Here is an 18,543-nt window from a genome sequence, read left to right as displayed (position 1 = left end):
AATTAATTCTAAGTGAAATGGTGAGTTCTCTGAACTTGAATAAGTCTTCCCTCTACCCTCCCCTATTAACAATCTCATCTCCCAGCACATGGATCCAGTTCTGGCTCAGATTTCTGGTAATGAGAGCAGGGCAATTCATTATTCTTTTTTTTTTATTATTAATTTTAGTTTTGGGTCCACATCCCAAACTACCCCAAGATTATGGGCGCCAGCATTTCCTTCCCAGGTAAAATGAGGGAAAAAATAAATTGGCCAAGGCACAGATGTGCAGACTATGCAAGCTTGTTGGGGGCCCACTCTGTAAGGGCGATCTTGACCTGAATTGAAAGACAGACAAAAAGCATAGCGTTTAAGACGAGTTCCAAGGCAGCGATTCCAAAGCAGGGGTGATTTTTCCCCGATGGACAACTGGCATTATCTAGAGACATTTTTGTTTGTTACAACTTGGGAAGGAGTGAAAACCTACTGATGAATAATGAGTAGAGGCCAAGGATGCTACCAAACCACCTATAATGCCCGCAACAGCCTCCCACAGCAAAGGGTTATCAGTCCCAAGTATCAATAGTGCAGAGATGGAGAAAACACCCTAGAATCTCATATATTGAATTTATATTTCAGCTTTGCTCTCTTATGGCTCTGTGACCTTGGGAAAGCATCTTGATCTCTCAGCCTCAAGGTTCTCTTCTGTCAAATCGAGATAATGATACTGATTTTGTTGGCATTTTCTCAAACATGGCACTTGTCAGGATGTAACAAGATATTCTATGTTTGTCCGTCTCTCCCCCCCCCCCAGGTAACATTTATGATTTATTTTTATTTTTATTTATTTTATTTTGTACATTTTTTCATCTCAGTTGTAATCCCCATGAACTTCTCACCACCAATTTACCCATGTTCCATCACCATAGTCCCATGTGCTCTTCCCAGCTTTGATCCTATTCCCCTGTCCACTCTCCATCAAATGTCTCTGGTTTATAGTAGTTCTTTGTTTTTCATTTTTATTTTATTACATTTGCTCCCCCCACCCCAGCCCCGATCTCTTATGCTCCTGCTATGAGTGAAACCAGCCAGTTTTTTTTTTTTTCTGGCTTATTTCACTAAACATGATCCCTTCCAGCTCCAGCCATATTGCTGCAAAAAGCATGGATTTATCTTTTTTGATCACTGAGTAATATTCCATTGTGTATATGTACCACATCTTTTTAATTCAGTCATCTATTTTTGGGCATTTGGGTTGGTACCACATCTTCCCTATTGTAAAAAGAACAGCAATAAACATAGGGGTGCAGGTGTCTTTTTGAATCAATGTTTTTGTGTCCTTTGTGTAGATATCTAAGTGTTGGATTTCTGGGTCATATCATCTTTTAATGTATTTTAAATGATATGTGAATAGCCACAATTTGAGGGGAAACTGTCAATTCAGTTTGTGTTTTCTATTTGTGTTTTCTTTTCCCTAGATTTATTTATTTATGCATACAGAACTGGGGTACAGGCCAGAGGTGTGGGGGGTAAAAAGAGTCACCAGAGACAGAGTGGGGAGCAGAATAGGCAGATATACTGAAATCCGTTGAAGAGAGCAGCGGGAGGTGACACCATATGGGTCACCTCCCTGGCCAGGGATGGAACTCCTGCAGCAGTGGCTGTGGTGACTTCATAGTGCTGTGCTTTAACCTGTTGTGCCACCAGGGAGGGCCCATTTGTGTTATTTTTATTAGAGTACAATAGGATATAGAATTCATAATTCTATCCATAAAATAGGGTTGGCTAGAATTGACTTTTTATTTGATGTGACTAAGTAATATTAATTTCAAAATGTCAAAGCCCTGTCAGTTTTAATTCAAGAATAAGAAAGGATCATAGATAATGTCTTCCAGCACCAACAGAGATCCATGAAATACAGTAACACCTGCTTTAATACAGTAAATAAAAAACTCTCAAGTTTCTAATGGGCAAAGATACAGCATCCAAAAAATGCCTATGGCAGTAGAAGAAAATGGAAGTACAAATCGTTTCTGATATTTTCCTATATTTTTTACAATATAACTCATATTTGGTAATATTAGGTTAAGCAAAAATGACATCTATATAAAATTTAACATTTATTGTACAAATAAACCATTATGAATTTACGACATGCTTATAAAAAAGGTTTTCTGAAAATTTTATTTAAGTAGCACATAAAATAGCCGGCTAGCATATTATATGAACTGAAAATAGTGTGCCAAATAATTTCATATCTGAAAAGTGCCATCAGTACTTTTTTTTTAAAAAAATTAAAGGGTCATAGTTTCACATCCTGGTGAGTGTTTCTACAGTATGGGTATCCTGCTCAGGTGTGGTCGCCCTCGTTCTCCCACTACAGAAGCACTCATTATCCTGCACCATCATCATCCCTTGTGGTCTTCCAGTCTATTCTCATCCCTGCTCCCTCCACTGGAGGCCTAGGATCTACGGTTAGCTTCCAAGGATTGGTATTAAAGTATGCCTTTGTCTGACCCTTTGGATTCTCTATATTCCACACATAAGTGACACCATCTTGTATTTTATCTTTCTCCTGGCTTATTTCACCTAGCATAATCTCTTCTGGTTCCATCCATGTTGCAGCAAATGGCATGAATTTATCTTTTTCATTGTGGAATAGTATTCCATTGTGTTTATATACCACATTTTCTTGATCTCCTCATCTGTTTTGAGGCATTTAGGTTGTTTCCATATCTTGGCCATTGAAAAATGTGTTGGATTAGACACAGGAGTGTCATTTTATATTTTAATACACATTAGTGTTTTTGTGGACTTTGGATAGATACCTAGGAAAGGAATTGCTAGTTAATATGGAAGATCCATTTTCAGTGTTTTGAAAGCCCTCCACACTCCATTGGGACTGGACTAGTCTACACTCCAACCAACAGTATAAGAGAGTTCCTTTTTCTCAATATTCTCTCCAGCACTTATTGTTTCTGGTCCATTTTAACAGATGTATTGTTCTTAGGAGAAATGCCCATTTAGTTCCACTGCCCACTCCTCTACCCATGTTTTTCTTTATTTACTTTTTCATTTCATTGAGTTGTATGAGCTCTATGGATCTCTGATACCCATTCCTTGTCAGATGGGTGGTTTGCAAATATTTTCTCCCACTCAGTAGGGTGTCTTATCATTTTAGTTATAGCCTCCTTTGCTGTGCAGCAACTTACTTTTATGTAGTGTCAATTGTTTATGTTCTCTTCTGTTTTCCTTGCTGCAGGGGATGAATCTGCAAAGCTATCTCTGAAGCTTATGGGAGGGAGTGTTTTGCCTATGTTTCCATCTATGTATTTTACAGTTTTAGGTCTCAAAGTCCAAGTCTTGCATCCATTTGGAATTGATTTTTGTGTATGGTGTGAGATAGTGGTGGAATTAGTCCCAACACTTCTTAATGCCATAGCACCTACCTCTATACATGTCCTCATTCAATAGACTAAGAGCAAAGTGATTTTATGATTCTGTAAATATCTATAAACTACCACTCATGTGTTTCCAAGATGGGTGCTGGGATGTATCATGGTTTGGAACTTGCACATGGTCACAAGACAACATAGCTCAGTGAATAGGGTCTGGGCCGTCTAGAGGCAGAGAGAACCAATCTCACTTCTGCCTAATCCTCCTGTTAGCTGGTGACCCTTCAACAGCCCATGGCTGTTACTTCATCTGAAGAAAGTAAGCTGAGAGTATTTCTCATGTGTTTGTTTTGAAGATGCTGGCAAAAAGCATAGAGCTTGGGGCTTGCTATTCATTAAGAAAACTGCTCAAAAATGGTAGCTATGTTATTGTGACCATAATGATATTTTTTTACAGTCCAGGATTAGTTCAGTTTTTGAAAATGGTGGCTGTTTTTTTTTTTTCCACTGATGGGAGAATTTAAAAAGCATTACACACCAGAGGCTGAACAAGCCCTATTTCTTAGTGCAATGTGTAGAAGCTTACCAAATGGAGCCAGCTGTCACAAAATAAACTCAGGGTGGTGGTGGTTGTTGTTTTTCAAACTTGTGATAGCCAACTCAATGCTTAATCTAGTGGCTACACAAACTTCTCCACATTGTGTTGTTTACATATTTTCTTTAGACCTGGATAGTATTATGCAACAATCATGCAGTGTGCATACACTCTAAGCTGCTTTCTAACTGAAATTTGGTTAAATAGCTTTGTTTTTTATTGATGGCCAGCCAGTAGCAAAGTTCTCAATGAATCTGAAGAAAAATCATGCAAACTGCTTGGTAAATGGCATTGATTTTTTTTTTAAGATTTATTTATTTATGCATATAGAACTGGGGTGCAGGCCAGAAGTGCAAGAGTGGTGAGAGGATTCACCAGAGGCAGAGTAGGGAGCAAAACAGGCAGATTGATGAAGTACACTGCTGAGGGGAGCAGCGGGTGGGTCAGGAGAGGTCTGCCACACCATGGGGATCACCTCTGGGGCAGGGGATTGAACTCTCACTGAAGCAACTGAAGCTAGCTTGCACTATTGCGCCCTAACCCGCTGGGCACCAGGGAAAGCCTGATTCATTTTCTTTTACAAAGTGTTGTAGAAAAAACAAAAATTAAAAAGAAGAAAAATACACAAATTTACTGTTCATCTCATTCTTCAAAGGTAACTTTTCTTGTATGCAGTGTGTTAGTTACATGCAGTGTGTTAGTTTCCTTCAAAAAATTTTTTCTTATTTCATTTAATATTAGATTAGGATCTCTAAATGTATACTAAAGTAATTGTCAGCAAACGCTTTCTGTGAAGGGCCAAATTGTAAATATGCTGGACTTTGCGCGTCATGGGGGCTTGGTAAGAACCACCCAATTCTGCCCTTGTAGTAAAAAGGGAGCTAAAGATAATATGTAAGTTGGCGGATGTGGCTCAGTTTGGCCTGCAGTGTTGGGATTATTCCCAGTTTATAGTTTACAAGACATAATTAACAGTTAAAGTAGATTTTAAATGTAGTCACTGAATGCCCTCAATAGTTACAGTTTGCCACAGTAGTTATAAGGGAATGTGTATGACTTTCTAATCTTCTAGTTCCTAAAGATTTCTTAAAGGTTTATCATGTGAGTGCATTTTTGGAACCTAGTTATATAAACAAACAATAACCAGGCCTTAAAGAAAAATAATTTTCTGGAGGTCAATTAAAAATGCAAAAACTCTGACACTGTTCAAGATTAAATGCATGCTTATTCTACCACCACAATTTCCTAAATTCCTAATGTTATTTTGGGACTATTCATTCTCATGTAATGTCAGAAAATACATTTTACCCTGGGCTGTAAGAATCTGTTGTAATTTACATGAAGAGTGTGAGTCCCATTCTGTGCTACAATCACTACCAAGGTCCAGTCACTTTCTCAAATAATAATGTCATTTGTTAGTAGATTGTTCCAAAGGGGGAATTTTTGAATTGAGTTTAATTATTTGAATTTAATCCTTTGAGTTTAATTATTTGAAACATAGAGGCATAGGCTATTGGTTATCACTGTGGAAAACTCATTCTGGGACAAATATTAGCATTTAGGAAAGTTAGTAGGAAGTGCTCTTGGAATCTACGCCAAAAGCACTGGGTATGTGTGTTGCATGGTTAAATGGTAACAGCATTGGAGATAATATAGCAATTCTTGGTTCTAAAAAGCAATGATTTACACAATCTTGTTCAAGTGAACAAGGATGGGGCAAAAGTAATATTCCATTGTGTAAATAGAACTCATCTTGATCCAGTCATCTATTTGGGGGCATCTGGGTTGCTTCCATAGCTTTACCTGCTGTTAATTGTGCTGCAATAAATATAGGGGTGCAGGTGTCCTTTGAATGAATGGCTTTGTGTCCGTTGGGTAGATTCCTAGAAGTGAAATTATTGGATTATGTGAAACCATCTTTAGTGGGCTGAGGAAACTCCACACAGCTTTCCATAGTGATTGGACTGGTTTGTATTCCCACCAGCAGTGCAGAAGAGTTCCTTTTTTTCACATCCTTGTGAACATTTATTGTTGCTAGTTTTTTTTAGTATGTGCCATTCTCACTGGTGTAAGGTAGTATCTCATTGTGTTTTTAATTTGCATTTTCCTGATTACAAATGATGTTGAACATTTTTTTATAAGCCTGTTGGCCATTTGCATTTCTTCTTTGGAAGTGTCTTATTAGCTCTTCTGCTCGTTTTTAGACTGGGTTGATTACTTTGTTTTTGTGGAGCCTCCTTAGCTCTCTGCAGATATTTGTGATCAGTCCCTTATCATTAGTATTGTGTACAAAAGTTTTCTCCCAATCAGTGGGATGTCTCTTTTTGGCTAATGTAGGGTGGAGTAGGCAGAAAAATTGGGCTGTGTTGGATTTGTAACAAAGGTTTAAGCTGACCCCAGGGAACTCTCTAGAGCTGGTGGTGGCCTTTCAGCATGTCGTGAGTTGGAAAGAAGGAGGCTTTCTTTTGTGCATTGATAGTTTCCAGTGATTGGCTTCCATACCCAGTAGGGAGAGGTAGCTATTTTTACATAGCAGCTGACAACCAAGGCTGCTTTCTGAAAGCGCCCCTAGAAATCAGGAGAGAAAGTCCTTTGTTGTTGAAGATGTTCCTGGGTGACATCAAAGCATCTATGCCTCCTAGCTCAAGTCCAGGTGAGAAGCTTGCCCAAGTCAAAGATCTGCTCTTAGTTTGCAAACTGAGCATAGTGACATTTTGGTGTGATTTTAACTCTGGTTTAATTAAGCCAAGAGGCTTATAATTTCATTCAGTCATCTCATAAATATCAAGACCTCTAAGTCCTGTAGGTACAAGGCACTGTAAGTTAGGTATAAAAGCAAATGCAAGGTATGGTTCTTATTCTAGTGGAGGTATAGCTTCTCCGGAGGAGTGCAGGAATATGAGTTGCATGGTTAAATGGCAATAGAATTGGAGATGATATTGAAGATCTTGGTCCTAATAAACCATGGTTTACCCAACCCAAATGCATACAGAAGGATATCATTTTTTTAAGCCCCTGTCTTTATAAGTTTCCAATAAATGAAAGTGATAATAATCACAGCCTGATTTCTGCTGCAGGGGAGCCTGGGGTTATAACCAGAATGGAGATATGTAGCAAAACTGGAGTTTGGCATTATGACCCAGATTTACGGTTTCCAATAGACACTTTGTTATTTGAAGTCTCCTATGTGAATTAATCCAGCTCTAGCACTATGATCTACAACCTTTTTTAGGATGTCACTTTTTCCTCCCCTCATGATTGTATATATTTTAGTAGCATATTACAATACATTGCAGATATTACTCAGAGGCTCAATTGTATAAAAATACTATGTTAAAAGTGAACTTCAACTCACAAATGAAATGCAGGTTCAGCTCTTTTTCACCTGCAAGCCTAAAATGAGATTCCTATACAATTAAAAAAGCTGAACTGTGACTTCATATTGGGACCTGAAGGACTGTGCACCCAGTTCAAAATTATGAAAAAGAATATGTGGAATTCAAATAAAAGTAAAAGAGATCTCATTCAGAACCTATGCAAGCCCAAAATAACTGCTTCCATATTACATATATGCAAGGCATATAGAAACATGAGATCTCATAGTTATTAGAAAATATTGACATCACATAACTTTTCTCCAATTCCATACCAGTGGTTTAATTTACTGATGCATCATTCATTTATTCATTCTTTCATTCAAAACAGACCTGCTGTGATGGACATTCGCTAGCAATTCTGTCAACATTATTGTCTATGAGATGGTACTCCTTGAATCAGAGTATGCAACCACATTTGGTGACCTCAGCTCAACAATATACACTAGGTGAGTGTGTGTGCCACACACTGTGCTAGGCACTGAGAACACAGCTGTTAACAAACTTTGATTTTATCTTCATGGGGCTTTATTTGATATGAAGTCAGACCAAAATAAATGAGTAGCTCAAAAAAACGTAAATTGAGATAAGTCCCATGAAATATAGGAGCAGAATAATATAAAGACCTTTAATAGAAAATGACTGTGCTGGCAGTGAAGAAATTTAAGAAAGCAACATTTAAGCTGAAGCCTGAAAGATACATGTGTTTATGGATGTCAAAACTGGCAAAGGGGAGAATGTTTCAAGAAGAGAGAATAATAAGTAGGTCAAGCAGAAGTTTGAGATTGCCAAGGAGTTAAACCAAATCAATATGGCTGGGTACAGAAATGGGAGACTGAGGAGATGGAGCAAGAGAGGCTGTCAGTGGTCAAATTTTACAGAATTTTGAACCAGGTATTGAGGATTTTTGTCTTTACTGTAAGAAATATTAGGAATGAGAATACTCTCATTAGAAGTATAAACTTTAACTCAGTCTTGCTGTATGAATTATGGAAGATATTTGACATGGACAAAAAGATAAATGGTTGCCAAAGTAGAGTCTGTTTTGGTAGTACAAATGAGAGATGATGGTGGCAGTCTAGAGTAAAGCCAAAGTAGATGGGAAGAAGTAAACAGATTAAAGGGTGTTTCAAATGAAATGCCTTAACCTTATTTGGCTATTTGCTAGCAAGTCGCAGTTATTTTGACCTGTAAGTGCTCCCAGAAATTACTGAATATCAGCTATTGGAACACTGTGATGTTAACATCAAAGACCATTGCAATCAAATTCTGAGTTTGCCTGGTAATATGTCATGTAGCCAATAAAATAGTCATTACCCTTTTAATTTTTCAGAAGCCTATTTGACAAACTGGAATTTAATTCACCTTGCCTCTTCCAGAGTACTTATCCATTTGGGATCATGTTGATGATTCAAAGATACAATACATATCTAAAGCACTTAGCTATGTCATATTGTAAATGCCCATTATGTCATAATTATTGTGAACTGCTATTGCTATTATTCATACCTTTATTATGTTGGAGGCTTAAGATGGATTTTAATCACATCCTTCTCCCTCTAAATTAGAAACCAAAATTTGAGAAAAGGAACATAGCAGTCATAACTGGAGAGATGAATATATTATCTTTCTTACTGATACTGATGAATTCAAGATCATGGACAGATTTTTCTTCCAACCTCTACTAAACCTAGAGGTTTAGTACATCTAACCCAAGGAAGCCTGTACATTTGTCCATCAAAATTACTCTTGTACCTCCATTAGGGACAGAAAGGATACAAACAGAATCTAAATGCTATGCCATCCCCAAGTATGCTTCTATCATGGAAGAACTGAGCAGAACACTCACTCCTCAGGTAAATCAAAGAGCTGAGAATTTGGGAGCATAGATCCAAGAATTAGATTGCACCAACCTAGTTCTGCCATTCATCAGCCAAGCAATAAAGCAAGTCTCCATGTTTCTGTGATTCCTTCTTCTCTTTATCTATGAATGAAACTAGTACAGCACAACCTCATAGTTGTGTGGACTGAATAAATGAACATGTTGGTGTCTGTCACAGAGAAACTCTTATTTTGGGGGTCAATTTCACAACCTAAGAGAAGACAGACTACAAAAGGCACTGAAACTCATGATTCTCCAATCACACCTACCAGAGAGGTTACTCTTCTTTCTAAGGGGAAAAGTAACTGAGGATAAAAATCTTTGAAAGGGGATCAAATGCTTCCTGGGCATTCTTTTCCTGGGACATAGAGTAGAAAATTCTTTCTGTGTGCTGAACACTGAGAAGAGGGGAACAAGAGTCTGCCTACATATAGTCTATCACTAACGATGGGTCTTGAATCTGTCCTATCCCTGCAGGTTTCTGTCTTCACCTGGAGAGAAGGCATTTTCTCATATTTACTTTCTGTCATTATCAGAACACAGGGACATGTGCTGTGCCTTCAGTCAGCACAATCAGTAGTGGAGGGATTCAAACATGAGCATCTTCTTCTAAGTGATTGGTCCCTAATGGACTAAGTCATGAGAGGATGTTGCCTGGCAGCAGAACACAGGTCCTGACCAGGAAATGAGAGGTTACATTTGACTGCTTCCCTTTCTCACAACCATTTGACTGCTTCTGGATCCTAATTCTCAGGACCACCTGAAAATCATAGAATTCTAAAATCTATCAATAATTTCCTTAGCACAGAGAAAAGACTTTTTACATTCACCTTCCTCATATGTACCATTTCCCTGACCTGTAGTTGTTGTAATTCTCTGTCGAAAGGAGAAAAAAAGCATTTGGAAAAAATTTATTAGAGGATGAACACCTTGATTAATTTATCCCCTTTATTTGTGTGCTCATAAGTTAGGTTAAACTAAATGTACAACATAGAGAAAGGATTGAAGAAAGTATGGCCTGGCAACTAGGGAGGATATTATGAGATCAGAAATATTACTAAGTGTGAAGATTAGGCAGCTCCATAGAAAACATTCACAAAATAATGAGCAAAAGGAACACCTAACTGAAGGTATACCATGTGTCTATTATGAGAAATACATGTTTCCTTCACTTTAGTACTCTCTGAAATGTTCGATAATTACAAATTGCACAATGGATATTTCTTGGGATTTTGCTTTGTTTGTTTCTTTAGTCCCATGACCTTGTAGCAGGATTTGGCAAAATGTGACCAGCTGACCAGATCAGCCCTACTGTCTGTTTTGTAATGTTTTGTAAATAAAGTTTTATTGGAATACTGCCAGACATATTTGTTTACATATTTTCTGTGACTGCTCTTGCCCAACAACAGCAAACCTGAAAGCTGTGACAGAAACCATGTGGCCCTCAAAACCTAAATCTTTAACTGAGTGACCCTTTTCTTGAATTCTTGACCTAATTCCAGTGAGGGTATGTATAGAAACTCCCCATACCAACAAGCAATTCCCAGATACCAGGAATGTATCCAAAAATTCAACTCAATTCTGCTCTATTCTGACACTATCTGCCCAGAAATAGTATCAAATTCCACAGATTAAGAGCTACTTCTCCCCAATCCATCCTCTTCTTTGGATACCAGTTGCAACGTCAGGCTATTATCTGGGCTTTTAACCAACCAGAACATCCAGCTGCAGACTGGATGTTCTCATGACTTCCTCCTCAATCTTCAAGTGACAGCTGCAGATTAGATTATTTTCTGTGCTACTCATTGATGATCTAAGAATCATACATTCCCGCAATCCCCTCCTCATTTGATCAATTTGCTAGAGTTGCTTACGGAACTCAGGAAACCACTTTCCCACTAGGTCACCAATTTACTATTAAGGATACAAAAGGGTATGAATCAACAATCAGATGGGAGACATAAAGGGCCAATATGGGAAAGGGCACAAAATGTCCACACCTTCTCCATGTACTCCATTCTCCCCAGTCTCCACATGTTTACCAACTGGGAATATCTTCCAAGTTCCCTCCTTTTGAGTTTTTTAGGAAGCTCCATGACAAGGCATGATGATTAAATCACTGGCCATTAGCAATTAAACTTAATCTCTAGCTCCCTCTCTTCCCTCCTCCAGAGGTCTTGGGAGTAGGACTAAAGTTCCAACATTCAAATCACAAGCTTGATTCTCCAGGCAGCCAATCCCCATCCTTCTGTGTCCCCATAAGTCACCTTATTCACATAACAAGAGACAACTTTATCATCCTCAATACTTAGGAAATACCAAACCTTAACAGCTTTGAACCAGAAATCAGGCTGAAAAACCAGTGAATATGAGAAACACATGATGGTCATAGGAATATGTTTCTTATAAGACATGTATTTTGTATAAGTCACAATATTACAGGTTAATTACAGAATACAGTTTACTGATCTCTGTCCTTAAATTAGTAATTGACTCATATTAAGTGTTTATTATATACTGAAGGCTAAATAAGTATATGAATAAATACATGTGAAGAAACAAGAAAATTTAGATCTCTGGAAATAGTATGTTCAAGGGATAGGACAATGCTTTACATTTTTTTTTTCATTTTCTGTTCTGTAATATTTGTTTAACAATGCCATTTCTTTTTTTAGAGTAGAAGCCAAATTTTAAAAGTAACTATCAGTTTGCAAATTGTTTTGAGGTCATGTGGTTCAAAAATTATTGTGATTCTAGATTACTGAGATGTTTGTTCATGTTTTCATTTTTAGTTCCAAGGCAAAGTAACTCATTACTAATTACCCTTCTAATTGTGAGTTCACAGGGAAAGCTGGCCCACTGGGATTACTTGAGAAGCTCTTCCATAGCAGACTATATGGGCTGTCAAGGCAGCAAAGGAACAGACCTGACCTGTGTAGTAATGTAAATAATATTTACCAAACTGGTCATTCATCAAAATTAAATTGACTCAAGGCCCCAGGAGGCCTGCTTATCGTAGAGTCTATTTCAGACATAACACTGACCTGATAACTCCCAGTCCTTTTCAACACGACTCTTCTTATTCTGGCCTTCAAAAGGGGTCTTCTTTGTTAAACTCAATCTGTTAACCAAGAAAAAGGCAATCAGTGAGCCTTTACATTTTTAAAAGATCAAGACAAGAAAATCGGAGAAGAGACTTTGTTTATTTCACCCAAAGATGAACATTGGTCGTGTTCAGTGGCTCTTTCTCTCGCCAAGCGTCAGTGAACCCTGAAGGCTCTTCCATAACTATTTGGTTGAAATTCCTTCAGGGGACTTTCCAAATAGTAGTGCAAGCTCAAAGGGGAGAAGTAATCTATTTTCAAAAGGTTATATTTTTTAAAAGACCTCTTGCATACTCCATTTGACAAAGAAACAATGGTTGCAAGAACTCAGGACCATTCATTTTTCACAGGCAAAATATTCATCTTTAAGGCACATAGCCATAGGTTTAAAAAATAATGTTAAGCTTGTATATGTTGGCCGAAGTAACGCTGTTCAACACTTCCTCCAAGTTCCCTGCTGCAAAGGAGCTTTACCCCACTGTGTTCTGTGTTTTTCTTTGCTTTTCAAAGCACTGGAATCAAAGGTAATTGAGGTTCTATGTCTGATTTGGGGGAGGTGGGGACATGTTTCTGTGTGAATTTACATGTAATTATGTCCTTAATGAACAAAAAATTAATTTCCTTAAGTAACTCAACAATAAGGTGTAGATTATTTGACACTTTTTGGTCAAAAGCTTATAAAAGATGCTCCAGAAAGATGGGTGCTCACCTAGTGGCCTCCTTAACTATGATGGCTTCATCCCTTCCATTTGTAATTTATCACTAATATGGCTGAAAACCTTAAATAGATTAAATAGAATCCAACAGAATTATTTTGTAATTTACCTCTTTGGAAGGGAAAATGTAAGTATTTCTTAAACCCAGGGAAACAAAGCTCTTTCTAAAAATTGACTTTGTACTTGACTCTCCTGAGTAGAGGGTAAAATGTCTGATTCTGCACAAAATAGGCCCAGAGCCCCAGTAAAACAACACTGATATAGATAAACACAAGAGAACGAAGAGATCAAGTGGAACAGGATGCCAACAGGCACTCAAAAAGTCATGCCAGCAGAAATGAAGCAGGGTAGTGCCTGTGAATCTACTTCATAAAAGACATATTTTCTTAGTCCAATAACATAGCTTTATATACAATTTCAAATGTAGGGTATCACTTAAGCCTCTTTTTTCTCCATATCTAAAGCCACAGGAAGTCCAGCAGCCATGTTCTATGCTTTTATTAGGTTGAATATATCCAGATGATTTTAATAAAGTTTTAAAAGGACATCAGTTTCCTGCTATTTCAATGAAAACCACTTGCAAGATGAATTTAAAGCAATAGATCTATTTCTTGTCAACACATGCCCTTTCTATACAAATAGTCTTTTATAACAGCCAACAAAACAATACACAGACACAGTCCACAACTGCCTGTGATGTGGGAGAAAGGTGTCATCATTGCAAATGCTTAAGGATAAAGAAATGGCTGGAATGGACCCCATGGCAGACTTCCTAAATTCTTCTTTTAGGACTGAAGTTCTCCTTATTACAACTGTTGGAAGCTTAGAATCTTGATTACTGGAAGCTCTTTCAGAGAACTGGGGGTCAAATAGGACACTGTTCCAGGTCATGTCCATTCTTTAGGGATTGATTAATATGTATATGTGAGTTGATAAGTGGGGAGAGGTTATGAAGGCTTGGTTCCCTCAAAGTGAGGAACCAAAGAGCCAAGACAAGTTGATACAATTAAGACCTTCCCATGACAACATGGTAATTCAGAATCTCTCTGGACCCAGATCGACCTCCTGCAGTACCCTAGTGAATTTAATCTCTAAACACTGCATGAAAATCCCTACCTCCCAGCCAATTTCCAAAGGCATCTAACCTAAGAAAATGAACAATATTCCTCCCCAATTTTCTTCATAGGAGTTTTATTTTTAACTGTAATCATGGAAATTGGCAAACATACAAAAGTCAAGAAAATAATATAACACATCAATCTTACAGTATCTTGCTATTCTTTTAGTATTTAAATTTTCTTTTAAACTAAAACTGAATTATTTTAAAATAAATGATTTAACCCATAAATAGTATATATCTAACATATAAAGATTTCTCATCAAAATACAATAGCAGCATATAAAACAAATTGTAATTTTCTAAATTTATGCTTCTTATGTTCAAAATCTATTATTTTTCTATTGAGATAAACTTGGTTTATTACACTGTATATAACTTAGGTTGCAGAGTGACACCTTTTCACATGTAAGTAACTTATACCATCACACCCACCACCAAAGCACCCACAATCTTCCACTATAGTCCATTGGGTTCTCTTTCCCCTTTGTTTCCTCTCTCAGTTCTCCCCTTCTGGAAACCTCAATTTACAGTTATTTCCAGGATTTGTTTTGGTTTAATTTTGTATGTTCCTATTTTAAGTATTTCACATATGAATGAAGTCTCAGTATTTGTCTTTCTCCTCCTGACTTATTTTACTTAGCATTATTTTAAGTTCCATTCATGCCATTGCAAATGGTAAGATTTCATTTTTGTCATATTTACACATCATTCCACTGTGTATACACATATGACACATGTCCTTTACCCACTCCTCTATCATTGGGCATGTTGATTGACAACTGTAAATAGTACAGCAGTGAACATAGACCGCATATGTCTCTTCAATTTAGTGTTTATGCATTAGGGGTAGATACCTAAAAGTAACATTGCTGGATCATGAGATAGGTCTTTTTTTTTTTTTTTTTAGAAACTGTCATGCTATTTTCTGTAAAAGCTGGATCAGTCTACATTCTCACCATCAGTGTATGAGGATTCTTTTTGTTCTGTACCCTTGCCAGTACTTGTTCCTATGTCCAATAGTTATCAACAGATTTAAAAAACATTTTATTACAGTGCACAATGGTTTGTGAGTTTTTATTTATTCCCACTTCTCAGGTTCATCATCCTTATTCATGACCCCTCACCAAGCTCTCCTTTCTGTAGTCTTGTCTCCACACCACCTCCCACTTCTGAAGCTTTTCTCACTCTGCTATTATTTCCCACCACAAATAGTTTCTTAAACTCTGACCTATGGGAAACTGGTCAGTCAACTGTTTTATAAAAGAAAGGAGTAATACCAATAATAAAATGATATTCTACATTTAGGAAATACATTTAGGGAATGCTGTCAATTTTATTCCTTTTCTGTTTGTCTGTAGTACACAGCAGCCCATTCAAGGTTTTGGGCTGTTTTAGAGTGAAAAACCTGTAGAGTTTTTTAATCTAGTATTTTCTAAACCTGTCTGGTCATATAAAAGTGTGTTGAAACACTGTTAAATCCCTCAGAAACTGTGTTCTGTGGAATACTCCTTTGGAATTTATGTCTTCCTGCAAGGATATTCAAGGTTCTGTGTTACTTGGTGCAGGCACATCCTCTAAGGTGTAGAACATTCTTCTTTGGCCATTTGGTAGAATTTTCTTTTTTGGTCATTTGTGCCCTCTTCTTTACCTGGTATTTTGCTGAATTCCTTTTTGTTGAACTCCAGCACATGTTTGGATTCTCCAAACATGCAAATCTTACACAAATCTCCCAAATTAATTTTTTCTTTCTCTGAATTCTCAAAGTACCTGTGTACTATACAGCAGTGATAGAAATACCAAGCTTTGAATAATCATTTGCAGTGTATCAGTAAAATGACTTGCTCATCAAAGAAAAGGGAATAATGTGGCATTTGCCTTCATCAAATTGTTTCTTAGATTAATCAAAAGAATAAATAGGGTGTTACTAATCTGAGGTCTTAAATTCAAGGATTATATAGAATTTATCTGTATAGTTTCTGATAAATCTGGTACTGTTTTGCATATACTAGATCTTGATTTATGTTTGCTAAACTGCCATAAGTGATTGCTGACAGATTCTGGATCACATATTATAACATATTGATGAGATATATTATCTGTGCCTTTGGAGGGAAGTTCTGTGTCTTAGGCTATGATAATCCACGCTATTTATACCTTATGTGCCATAACACATGGGCTTCATAAAGGTCACTTTCCCCCAGGGAACTCAGTTTTCAGATTTATAAATTTAACCAATTGAAGTAACCAATGATTCTCATAATTTTTAAATCAAGAATCTTTAAAAGTAATTCATTCCATAATTTGAGATCTTTATTTAAAAAAAGCTCTAGTTGAAGTAGAAGTAATAATGATCTTCCTATGTTTTATAAATAAAAATTATATATGAAAGTTTCTTCATTTTATCAGAACATAGACATTTTTCTTCTCTGGGTTTTCAATAATATTGAAGCAGTATTAGACACTCATAGCCATTATTTATCCCTGATATTTGTGCAACATAAATTGAAGGCCACTGTTCTTAATAATTTTTATGAAGCTTTTTTGTTTAGAAAGTTTTGCAGAACTTTCAGACCAATGGCGTCATCCAAGATTCTTAATAGTTTACTAACTTATTCTCTATTTGTTCATGTAGGACCAAAGACATGGGACTTACAGTAGAGGGGCAGACTTCTCATCCTGAGTGGTAAGTAGGCATGGTGCAGAAACATGATCTGGTAGAAGGACACAGTATGTTGGCTCAAACTTGAGAGACCAGAGAGAATGTGTGGCATTCTGGGGAACTCTGTGTGTGTGCAGGTGTGTGCATACAATAGCACATGCACATACACACACAACCACACTGGTAACAATGGAAAATGTAATTCAATTTTTGAGTTGAGCTCCGAAAAGTTTACTCACTTCCATGATTCCATACTTCAGGAAGCCTTCTTGCAAACTGCTGCTACAAATCACCAGGGGGACAGGTAGTAGACATCAACAAAGCATCACAAATTCATCTCTCCCACTAAAACCTGGGGCTCAAGAGAGCAGGTCCTACAATAAAACTCAACCTTAAAGAAAGACTTGCCCCACAAGACCTGGAAATGGAATGTTTCAGATGGAAGCATCAGTTTAATGTATTTTGTGTTTGTCAGTGGCAGTTCTGGGCCATTTCTGCAGTGTAAGATATTTGTGGTCTCCTCAGCTTCCTGTGGTGTAGTCCCTCTTTGCTTAGCATTTACCATGGGAGAGCTGGGACCTGCCATCTGTGCTGGGAACTTCAAAGATGTGTTTTGGTTTACATTCTGTTACAATGAAGTCAATGCAAATTGTTTTTATGTTGTCTAATTTTTTTTTTTTATTTTACTTGTTTTTGGAAGGGGGAAGGAAGAGGGAGGGGAAAAAACACTGTCCGTGGTTTAGAGTATGGTGTTGGCCTGACTTACAAAGAAAAAAAATCCAACAGATGTTGGTTTGATTCATTGTTTTCTGTGGGAATCTACTTTTCACTATTTTTTGAATTCTATTTGGATCCAGATTTGTCTTATTAGAGGAAAATGCTAAATTTCCACTTAGATATATTTGCTTTTACAAAGGCAACTTGCCAATCTCTCCTCCTTTCTGTCCTTATTTTTCTTTTAGTAATAACACAAACACTTCCTTGAGCTTGAGGCTGACATGAACTTTATTGAACACTCCTTTAAAGGTCAACTGGAAGGGATTATTTCTCATGGAGAAGACTCTCAATCAGAGATTAGAGTGAACCAGAAAAGACCTTAGACTGAACTTAATCCAGTTCCAACTGCTTTTGCAGATGAGGCATTGGGTCTCCAGAGAAAAGATGTGAATTACCTGAAGGCTGAGCTTAAGAGGACCAGAAAATGCTCTGTACATTTAGCAGCACTGATTCCTCAAATGTTTGGCAAGAGACCCTCAATTTGGTAGTATCATGGAAAACACGACCTGCAAATCAGATAAAGCACTGCCTATTTTGTTACTGGCAAGAAAACTCCAAAAGTAATTGATATTGTAGAACTGGACATTACATTTATTGGTTGAGTTTATTATCATAGTAGGAGTCTCCAAGATTATTGATGGTTTTAAGAGTATATACTGTGATAAATATTAAGATGGAAGGGAAAGTTTCCTAAGGAGAGTTAATGGTTCTTATTTGATACATAGAATGATCACCCTAATGTGATTATTGAAAGCATATGAATTATGACCAGAGAAATTACCCAAATAACACTGGAGAGTTAGAAATGAGGAAGGAAAATTCCTAGTAATTCTGACCAGAGTTTCTCAACTTTGCCAATATTAACATTTTCTCTACCAGATAATTCCATTGTGTGGGACCTTTCCATGATTGTAAGTTGTTTAATGGCATTCCTGGTCTCTA

General features: G+C 37.1%; 1 long non-coding RNA gene across 1 annotated transcript in view; it reads left to right on the top strand.

Moving 5' to 3' along the window:
- Nucleotides 1-7,692: 7,692 nt before the first annotated feature.
- Nucleotides 7,693-18,543, top strand: part of LOC105854772 — a 31,975-nt gene continuing 21,124 nt past the window's right edge. Inside the window, exons 1-2 of the long non-coding RNA XR_001146293.1 lie at nucleotides 7,693-7,792; nucleotides 16,798-16,848. This is a non-coding gene — a long non-coding RNA (uncharacterized LOC105854772). The remainder of the gene's footprint in view (nucleotides 7,793-16,797; nucleotides 16,849-18,543) is intronic.

This window comes from Condylura cristata, unplaced genomic scaffold (assembly GCF_000260355.1).
Source record: "Condylura cristata isolate star-nosed mole 26May11 unplaced genomic scaffold, ConCri1.0 scaffold00004, whole genome shotgun sequence".
In the NCBI taxonomy this organism is placed as follows: domain Eukaryota; kingdom Metazoa; phylum Chordata; class Mammalia; order Eulipotyphla; family Talpidae; genus Condylura; species Condylura cristata.
The sequence above is the reverse complement of the archived record's forward strand: the minus strand, read 5'-3'. Positions and strand labels throughout refer to the sequence as shown.